The sequence below is a fragment of the Pongo pygmaeus genome, chromosome Y (assembly GCF_028885625.2).
Source record: "Pongo pygmaeus isolate AG05252 chromosome Y, NHGRI_mPonPyg2-v2.0_pri, whole genome shotgun sequence".
NCBI lineage: Eukaryota > Metazoa > Chordata > Mammalia > Primates > Hominidae > Pongo > Pongo pygmaeus.
The window spans coordinates 31,359,006-31,370,365 of NC_072397.2; the positions used below are offsets into that span (position 1 = coordinate 31,359,006).

Consider the following 11,360-nt stretch of genomic DNA (forward strand, 5'->3'; position numbering starts at 1 on the left):
TTGTTTATTTAGTTTGGTTTTTTCTTTGTGATTTTATTGTTGTTGTTATGAAGTCTCACTCTGTTGTCCAGACTGGAGTTCAGTGGCATGATCCTGGCTCACTGCAACATTTTCCTCCAGGGATCAAGTGACTCTCCTGCCTCAGTCCCTGGAATACTTGGGACTACAGGCCCAAACACCATGTGTGATGTGTTTTTGTATTTTTAGTAGAGATGGGGTTTCACTGTTTTCATGTTAGCCAGACTGGTCTCAAACTCCTGACCTTAGGTGATTTACCTGCCTCTGCTTTCCAAAGCCCTCAGATTACAGGCATGAGCCACAGCGACTGTCCCAGGTACTTGATTTTAATGTAACAATCCAAAAATCAATGTCAGAGTCAAGATACGGTAGATAGATATAAAACTAACATGTTCTGCAGTTGGAAATGATATGTGCTAGCACATACATTCACATTAATTCTTTTATACATTTAGAGATATTATAAAAATGTATAGGCAGTGTACACAGGAGTACTCAAGAAGCCAAGGAAACACATGTGTGGTGCTAAGTGTTGCATATATTCTTTTGCCGGTGGCTAGGAATAGTGGTCCTGCTGATTATTTCCTTTCCCTCAGAGAGTAAACCATTGATACTTATACTTGGAAAAAGTTGTAAGTCCGTTTTTGGAGAGTTGTCAGAGAAAATCCAGGATTACATTAATATTTGTACTCATCCTTTTAGATGCATCAAAGGTCTCTGTTAAAGCAATAAAAAAATTGAACAGAGCATGGATACACACTCATATCAATGTAGTACATTGGTCATGGCAGTGCTTTATTTGTATTATATATTGGAATTCTTAGTAGTGCTTGTTTTGTGGGTGAAGGCAAGGTGGAGGAAGTCACAGAACTTTTATAAAAAGTTTGGAATTGCCCTGGGCATGGTGGCTCATGCCTCTAATCTCAGTATTTTGGGAGGCAGAGATGATACACCACAGGAGGCTGGGAATCATCTCTTTGTTCCTATAACAAGATCTTACTGTAAAATAGGTAATTTCCATTGAAAACCAGGTTATACAACCTGTTCTAATGTTAAGCACTTGAACAATTTTTTCCACTCTGAATTAACTTTAAGCAAGTAATTCTAAGCTTTTGTCTTGTGTCCTTGTGTGAAATAGCTACCATCATTTTTACCCCACTTATTATTTGATATTTACACTAAAGATATTTGTTCAAGATTGTGGCAGTTTAATATTCATTTTTAAAGTGCTGCCAACCACAGCTGTTTTTGTTCTATTTCCCCTATCGGTAGTGTCCAAACTAATATGATATCTTAACCTGTTAGGTAGCACTCATATTAAAACAAACTAAATCCCAGAGCTATGGGTGCAGAAAAAGGTAAAACTCATCTAGAATTCTGGGAGTAATTTCTGCAAGCACATATTTTTTAATATGGTTTTTCCTGCCCTCAATGAGCATACAATCCTGAGGATTATGATGAAATCCAACCAAGAGCAGCAGGATGAGTGACAGCAGGAAGACATGGCCGAGCTGCATGACAGTGACACTCTGAAAATAACCTTTCCTCCAGGCTAATGAACGTGAGGTAGGAACTAGTAATCCACATCCTGGGTGTAAATTAGTAAAGTTAAGTGCCAAATTTCATGTGTGGCCAATTCTTTGAAGGAGCTGGAAGGAAAGTGGAGCATTAATTGGGACCTCGTATGTTGGCTGCAGAGAACAGTATTACAGGTGTGAAGCTGTGAAGAAGAGCACTGGTGCACATGTGTAGAAATATCAGCTGATAGATAGGAGCTGATCATGAGGAAAAATAAGCTGGCTAAGCTTGGATCTAGAAGGCAATGTCCCGTGAAGTCTCTTTAACATGTGGAAAGAATGAAGTCAGTCTTAAAATCAGCCTCCCTTTAGCACATGTACATTAGCACTAAGTTTGTTTTCTGCTTCAGTGCTCCAAAAGTGATCCAGAAGAAATGTGCATATGGAGTTTCATTCTCTTGTCATAGCCAAAATTTCCTAGGATACTTCCTTTGGCATGGACATAGATAATATTGATCTCTGTTTTCCTCATGCTGTACTTGTGATTTTTAACTTTTCAGTCACTTCAACACTTCCTGGTTGTTGGTCCAGGGTTCTAGAAAGCACTGACTGTCCAGACACCACCTTTCACTGGGTAACACACTGGGGCATTTCTCTACTTATCAATTTACTACTCGGTATGACACATTTATTGCAATAAAAGTTACATGGTGGTGCTTCATATAAAAGTGAAAACTTAGGTTTATACAGAAACCTAAGTAGTTTTCTTCTAAGATAAGAAACAGTGGGAATGTTTTGTCTTCAACTAGGAAACATTCCCCAAAGATGAAAGTTAACAAAAATATTTATTTCATTGGAATGCAATTGTTATTTTTTATCCTCTACTCAGAACACTGTAATTATTACTTATGTTATTAAATGCACATTTGTCTCTTCTTCAATTTCTGTAGTTGGCCTTTTTCAATAAACTGAACTCTCTCTATGGAAAATCTTTCCATTCTTAGCTTGCATCTAGCTGGATATATGACAGACTGTATGGACCAACTTCTGTACCACCGGGAACCACACTTTGTTCAAACTGTGGAGCATCATCTATGGTTCTTCTGCCCAGGGTGGCTCTGCAGCTGCTTCTGACTGCTCCTGCTGCCACACTCACTGCCTGCTTTGTTCTGCCAACATTTCCTATTGTATTTTTTATCAAATGTTTCCAGATGGCAATATTGGGTGGGGCCAGTAAGAGAAATGTTTCGATGTAAGTTTTCAAAACTCTATTCCCTATGTGACAGCCACCTCCCCTCACCCATCATGTCCTTTGATACGTCCATCACTCCCCAGTGGTGGGTCTCATCCACATTCAGTCCAAGCTTCGATTAGCTTCCACAGAATCAGACAGTTACCGACTGCACAGAATGTGAACATCCACAAGAGGCCACAATTTGCTTTATCAAGTCTCATCATTGTGCCAAGGATTTTTTTTTAAACAAACACAAAAATCCTTGAAAGCAAATCACTAAATAATGTTCAGTAATAGAGGAGACACTAAGTAAATAGGTGGCCTAATAAAGATGTCTTGATTTACCCTCTGACAAAGTACAATCCTTCTTAGTATTTCCTCTGAGAGTGATAAGGTTGCCTTCTGTCTTGTGTGAAAAAGAAATGGTTTAACTTCAACTAGTAGACTTTCCACAAGGGTGAAGAAAGTAACACAAATATTAACTATCCCATTAGTGGAATTGTAATTTTGTATCCTCTACACACACATTATATTTCTTAAATCAGCTATCAAAGGCAGATTTGTCTTTTCTCCAAGTTCAGTAGTTAGCCTTTTTCTTAAAGCTGAACGTTGGCTATGGAAAGGCTTTTTATCCATGGAGAACTTGAATTTAGCAGGATGTGTGACAGACTGTATGAAGCAACCCTTGTGCCACTGTTGGCCCTTCCTCCTGCTGGGGCAGTGAAACATGATATATGTTGGAAGAAGTTCATTAATGGCATACAAATGATGGAGTAATTGCTAGTGAGAATAATTCTAATGCTATGTAGAATGAAAATAAAAAAGGTTAAGTCATTTTGAAAAGAATAAAGAAGTAAATTAAATAAGAATGCATTGCAAATGCAGTAGATTCTAATCTTTCATATCTAACATTATTGTTTTAGGAAATCATTTTCTTTCACCAAGAATACAATACTAATTGCATAAAAATCATGTACATATAAATAGTAGTATCTGGTTTTTCCAGGAAAAAAATCCAAGTGTGAATTCTATAGTAGTCAAGTTTCTTATTTTAATTGTAATTAAAGTCGTGGTCATCTCATTTATTAGCTCTCTAATTTACATATGAAAATCAAAGAAACATTTTCAGAAAACCATTACAGTTTATAAATGTAAGGTGCCATTATTGAGCAAATATATTCCTCTATGAGTGGATTTGTCCCATCTCCCATCAACTAATGACGCAGATATATACACTTGTTTAATTTTATTAGTAAGTAATACACTCTTACAAACACTAATTCTCTTCTCCATGTCCATGTTGATTTTGTGTATACATGTGAGTTGGTTAGAATGTGTCTGCCTTATCTCTCACATTCAACAGAAAGATGAGCTAGAGGTCACATTTATATGAATGATTGACTCAGACAATTAGCAGATCATTTTAAGTAACTTGTTAAAATCACAAATATTTTACTACCTAAAATTAAGTTCTATGGTCACACATTTCTGTAATGAAAGTTTTTTTGTATTATTAATATATACCTTCAGGAGAAAATAAATTTTACCATTTACTCTTCCTGCTCTGACCACCTCTGTACTTTCTTTTTCTCAGCCTAGCCTGACAATATCTAAGATGCTGGGATAATTTTAGTCGAGTAGGAGCATATATTATACAAACATAAACACAATATTTATTTATTTATTTATTTATTTATTTATTTATTTTTTACCTAAAGTAATAATAATAATACTAATACTACTACTACTAATAATAATAATAAAAGAAAAAAAAATAAAAAAAAAAGAAAAGGTGAGGTTTATGCTGACACCCTAATGAAGAGAAGTTATCTAGCTGAAGAGCAGCAAAGGAAAATGGATCCATGTGTTTGGTTTCAGATTTCATAAAGACATCAGAGAAAAAAATATATATTTATTTTAAATGTAAAAGTATCTAACTTAAGAACTCACAAAAACTTTGTTTTGCACAATTTAACTTGAGATTTTAGTTGCTCATACAAAACACATGTTCAGTTTATGATATAACCTAAGTTTTATTTTAATTGCTAAGGTTCAGTATACATTTATACATCTTGAGGCATTTAGGTAGTATGTTTTAGGTTTTAGGAATTCTTGCATTTGAGAAAACTGAGTCAACACATTTGCATCACTTTGTGTACCATTACCTGTAAGGTTCCCAAAAGTACTCAAGAATCAAACATGCTAATGTCTCTAGGAAGAGAAATGGATATTCTCTTTAAGGGTGAAGGATACATGAATGCAGACTGAAATAGCTTCCCTCAATTAAGTCTTTATTGCATCAGAAATTGAGTTACATACCAATCTTATTTTAAAAAGTCTTGCTTAATTGAGCTTTTTCAATTTCAGATAAAGTATTTTGAATCTGTCTTAATTATGATATTGAAAATACAGTACTGAATAAAGAGCTCAGGTGGGATACAAAGCATCATAACCAAAAAATACAATACAAAGAGATCTGCCTATTATAGGGTGTATGTGACTTAGATTTGGAGAGTAAAAAGCATCTTGCAGTTGAAAAAGGTTGCTTTGTTAAGTTGATTTTTTTAAGTATACAGTGGGTACAGACTTATTATTGACATAACTTGGCTTTTTAGCAATCATGTGAGATAATCAGTGTGACTTGATAAACCATCAGAGGACAACAAAGGGCATATATTAGTAACATCTCACTGGCTATAGCGTAGAAAATTTCACAATAGACCACAGTAAGGAAGTATTCAAAATAATCTGTAGAAAAAAATTGTGGGTGCTCTATATTAGAAAAGCTGGCAATGTAGAATATATGTGTGGACAGATTTATGAGCTCTTTATGAGTTAGGATAGGCAGGTGTTCGTAATTGGATATTTGAGGAAGTGGAGCAGGAAAGAGATGTTACCACCTATGTCCTGGGTGTGATTTGATAAGCTGAGAGTATAGTAATGCAATTTACTGATAGAAAAAGTGAACCTCTTTGAGCGGATTGCATTTTAGAAACATATGGGGCACCAAATAAAAAATTGTAATGGGGAGTTGGATACATATGTCCAGAATTTGGAATCATCTAAAAGCATACATGTGTTACTACAGAAGTAACAATGAAAAACAGTCATAGAAAGTAATGTCCTAGAATGGAAACATTTTTGGAAAAGTTAATGTTATCATGGCAGACAACATTAAGTTATCCAAAAGCAATCTGTAGCCTCTAAGTAGTTAGACTATCAGGATGTAAGAAAAAGAGCTTTTTTTCTTTTTTATTTTTTATTACTATTATTTGTGTGTGTGTGTGTGTGTGTGCATGTATGTGTAAGAGGAATTCTCGCTGTCTCACCCAGGCAGGAGGGCAGGAGTGGAATCTCAGCTCACTGAAATCTCTGCCTCCTGGGTTCAAGCAATTCTCTTCATCAGCCTCCTGAGTAGCTGGGATTACAAGTGCTTGCCACCATGCCTGGCTAATTTTTGTGTTTTTAGAAGAGATGGGGTTTCACAATCGTGGCCAGACTGGTTTCGAGAAAAATTATAATTTTAAAGAACTATGTTAATGCTCAACACAAATCTTTAGCATTCTTCTAGAATTCTTAGTTGAGTCATCTGCAATAAAATAAGCCAAAGATTTGCACCAGAATTAGTTGCCCAACTCTGCCAGGAGATTCGAAGTTTTATTGTTATAGGTTTCTAGAAACAATCAGACTATACATCTGGAAACTCTATACACACATGCCCACACACAAACACACAATTTTCACTCAATAAACATTATAATAAGCACACTGAAAACCTGATATTAAAATAATTATAAAGCTGTAGAACACAATAATTAAAGGCAAAAGATAATTTTAAATTTTAAACAACAGAAATATTAGATTTTAGCAATTAAAATTTTCTAATTGTTCTTTGGTCCACCATCATAGATTTCAAGGAGATAATTAATGTTGTATGAATGACACTGAGTTCCCTATCAATAGAATTTAATTTATACCATTTTAAAAATTGTTTGTAGTCATATATTGTTTATTACGTAACTTCTTGTATTTGCCCTAAAGTAAGGCTAGATCACATCTTAGCCTCATCTCATCCAAGGAGGTGTTTACATTAAAGGTATACATGTTGACATAATGTGGAAAATAGTTGATGTGGATTAATGTGGGTTTCATGTATAAATTTATTATTCTCTTTATTAAGATAAGCTTGAAATATTTTGTCTAATGAACATTTAGTCTATTCAATAGGCAGTATTCAACAGATATATATTAGCATCTGCTGAGTACCAACACTGTTCAAGGCAGCAGATAACAATATAGGCAAAGATAATATTAATCAAAATTTCACATGAAAACTTTTGATACTATTAATAATGTGGCAAATGACATGATTTTCACTTTATTATAATTTTTAAGAGAATAAGATAATGAAATATGTATTGTTTAAGTGTTAGAAGAAGCCTATCCATGTTATTCTTTACCTGAAATTAGATTATAAAAATTACCTTTTTCAAAAGAAATATATATTATAAATGTTCCTATGGCAAAAAGAAAAAAAACCTGGCCTCTGACTTGGAATATAATATCATTTTATTAAGTAAGATACATGGTAGAGAGAAAAAAACTATTTTATTTATCTGTCATGGTGATGACAAAACAGACAGAGGTCTTCTTTTTGTGATTTTTAATATTGATTCCTGAGAACATAAAACAGTTGGCAGTGTAAATATATTGCAATTTAGCCAGCTGTGAAAGAAAATGACTGATCATTAGTAAATCAGGCAATTTTTATTTTTGTCGTTGAAAATTGTTTTACTCATCGTGTGTGTTCTTTTACTGTCAGAATTGAAATCAATTTTGTACTGCCAATTAATATCACTGTTTTATTATCATGAGATTCTTGCTTTACATTCTAAAATGTTGTCTCTGAAAAATGAGTAAAAACCAAGTAAGTTTTGTTTTTTCTTTAAAAAGGTAGTCATAAAATGCTACTCATATTTAGTAAAAATAATGAGGTGAGTGGGACATGGTGGTGCATTTGTCTAATCGCAAGTAGCTGGAAGGCTGAGGCAGGAGTGTTCCTTGAACCCTGGGGCATGAGGCCTCATTGAGCTATCAGCTATCATCTTGTCCCTGTAGTCCAGCCTGGGCCAGGGAGCATAATCCTAAGTATAGAATAAAAAATAGAACTATGAAAAGTATTATAGCATTACAGTTTTTAATTCACTTGTAGTAATGCATGGATAGTATACTTAACCATAATATTTTAAATTGATAATACACCAAAAGGTCAGATGATTGGGTCAGATTGCTAACTAGCTCCTCAACTGGCTAAATCTGTAATAATTGGTGAAGTATTTGTTCTAACTGTAATTGATTTTTTATTTGTTAAATGGATTTACTAATGCTACCTGCTTAGGAAACTAACTGATATTAATTAGATTACCTCAAAAACTTGTTCTGAATGACACACATTAGGCAGTAAAATATTAGCTACTACATATTGTAAGTTATTTTCATCTGATTATTTTTAAAACTCATAGTGCACATGATAAAATTCCAGAAGACCGAGAATGGCTGTTAGATACAATAGAACACTCTAAGAGTCACTATCAAAAATGAGTATATCAGTGCATAAAATGTATGGTAGTTTTATTTAGCAGTCATTTCGTTGTTTATCATACTGTTTTTTCTTACAATTTTGTAGAAGCCTGTGTCAGAATTAAGAACTCTTTTAGAAAAGAATAATCATGGATGATTGAAATTAACATTTTAAGCTGATACTGAAAATTATTCTGAATTCTATTACATTTATATTTGTATTTTCTTTCAAAGGCTAATGGAAGTCTTAAAAAGAAAATGGATACTTCCCTGCCAGGGGAGACACCATGATCACGAAGGTGGCTTTCCCAAGGAAAGGCAGATCTATTGCACTCTAGATGTGTTGACCCATGAGATTTCCCCAAATGTGGGAAACTCAACTGCATAATTTGTGGAAGTGAAGGACTGTGTTTGTGCTTTCACGTGGGAAAGAAAGAAAGAAAATTGAGTCATTTAGTGTATATAGAAAATTGAAAGAAAACCATAAACTGGAAAGAATTAAATATGCCTACAAAAATTTTTGTCCGCCAGTACAAAACAATAAAACATCAAATTGTTATTTATTAGAAAAATCAAATAGTGCTAGGATGACACTTGCAAATGCTTGAGAACTTTGTCTAGATGAGGTGGCTGAGGGAAGCCCCCAAAGGGCAGCAGATATATCTGGGAAAAAGAGAAGTAATTTTTAAATGCATAAGCCAATGTGTATGTATTAATATTGCCCTTAAAAATATTTATTTTGTGAAATTATTAGCATTGGTTTGTTTGTTCTCGAAAAGCAGTTTCCTTTTGGAAGCAACTTGTGTGAAATGACCTAAAAATTATGTAGTTAAAATAATTCAGAATTTTTCCCTAAATTATAAATCATTTGCAGGAATTGTAAAGATGTTATAGCTGTCAGCTTTCTTGCATTTTTTAAAAGTTTATTCTAACAAAGAAAATAAATTATAAGGTATAAAGTTACTTTTATAATCAAATTGTTGATATTTAAATATTTAGAATTTGGAGCCAGTTGACCATGACGCTTTAGATGGGCATAAGACCTCTCCAACAGAAGATGCTCCATTATATCCTCATTCAATAGGCTCTATGTATCAGCAGGTTAAATAATAATAATAATAATAATTTTCTTTTTCAAAACTCATTTTGATGATTTACTTATATGGTCTTCAATTATTATTTTATAACATATTTTGTAACTTATCAGCTGTGACTGCAAATTAAAAAAAAAATTTCTAGGACAGCTTTGGCAAGATGATCGGAGGAAGAATAGTTTAAGTGGGATCATGTTTTATTTTACCCTTGTGATATTTTATTTGTAATAAGGTGCTACCTTGTCCTAGTTCATAAAAATGTGTGATATTTCAATAAGAGTATAAAGTAATTTATTTAGTCTTTCTTAAAATCCAGTGGCAGTAAAACTTAACAATTTTGCCAGCTTTAATACGGAATTTACCATAAAGAACAAATACTGACCAAAAATATAAATAAAATCCATTTATGAGCACTTCTAAGTTAAAACAAATATTTGTGTTAAAATATTCTGGGAAGATTAGCCACAATGTGAGTAATGCAGATTTCTTTTCTCTTTTCTCTTTTCTTCCCTCTTTTCTCTTTTCTTCCCTCTTTTCTCTTTTCTTCCCTTCCTTCCCTTTCCATTTCTTTTCCTTCCTACCTTCCTTCCTTTCTTTATTTCTTTCCTTTCCTTCTCCCTTTCTTCTTTTGTTTTATTTGTTCTTTTGATAGTTTCACTCTTGTTGCTTAGGCTGAAGTGCAATGGTTGTGATCTTGGCTCACTACAACTTCCACCTCCCGAGTTCAAGCGATTCTCCTGCTTCATCCTCCAAAGTAGCTGGGATTACAGGCATGCATCTGGCTAATTTTGTATTTTTGGTAGAGACAGTGTTTCACTGTGTTAGTTAGGGTGGTCTGGATCTCCTGAGTTCACAATCCACCCACCTCCGCCTCGGTCTCTCAAACTCCTGGGATTACAAGTGGTGAGTCGTTGCACCCGGCCAGGTTAATCATTTAAAGTAACATTCAGCATGACTTCTCATCAAGTTCATGTAGCCAAGGGATGGAATTACCTGAATTACAACAGTTGCCCAGAATAACAGCTGTATTGCTCAGAAACCTTATTTTTTATCACCAGAAAAAATATAAAATGGGGAAAAATGTAAAAAACAAGAAGATTTTAATTATACACGTTCTTCACCTTTAATGTTTGATAGTTTAATTTCTTGTTGAGATAAAGAATATGGATATATTTTAATAGAAATTCTAAAATATTAAAACCAATATGCACAATTTTCCTATGTCACAATGTGTGAAGCATAGTAGATTATATTTTTGTGCTTGGGGTACTTTTGTGGTAGAATTTATTAAGTGATGCTTCTAAAATTTGGTTTCATCTTATCCCAGTGAAGTGCATATTATCAGAATCCACAGTACCTTGAATCACCATTGTGCCAAGATTTCTGACTGCTTTGCTAGCCAGTCACAATTTTCCTTGAGAGCAGTAAGTCTCCTAGTCTATTTCTATATTATTTTAAAGCTTTTGTTGTTAGATGTAGGGTTTACTGAGGATATAAGCGCCTTCAGATTTTAAATAATTCATATAATTTTTTATTTGACTTAATATCTCAACACCCATTGTTGGAAACAATAGGATATGAAGTGTGTTGTGTAGCTTGAGGAACAGCAATTTGTTTGTTCAAATTGGTTAGAATATACTATGTTTTTATCTTTTATAGTACATAAGCAGTAGCATCAACCAGTATGAATGCAACTTGAAGTCTACCTTAGTCGAGACTTATAAATACATCATCAGGGCTACTGATATTTGTACATTGTAATCCAACTATGTTATGGCCCTTCCTAGTTGGCCTATTGTTATTTGCCGTCTATGTTTCTCTTCTGGCCTAGACTTAGATTTTGGAATTTCTGTTCCTTAGAGAGTGTAAGAGAAATATGTGTAGATTAATCTTATCTCTGTATTACTGCTGCATCTC

At 33.8% G+C, this 11,360-nt stretch overlaps 1 non-coding gene across 1 annotated transcript; it reads left to right on the forward strand.

The window, feature by feature from the left end:
* Positions 1-8,611: 8,611 nt before the first annotated feature.
* Positions 8,612-8,771, forward strand: LOC129026026 (U1 spliceosomal RNA). Its single transcript, XR_008497408.1, has one exon. It is a non-coding gene; the product is annotated as a U1 spliceosomal RNA (small nuclear RNA).
* The last annotated feature ends 2,589 nt before the right edge of the window (positions 8,772-11,360 follow it).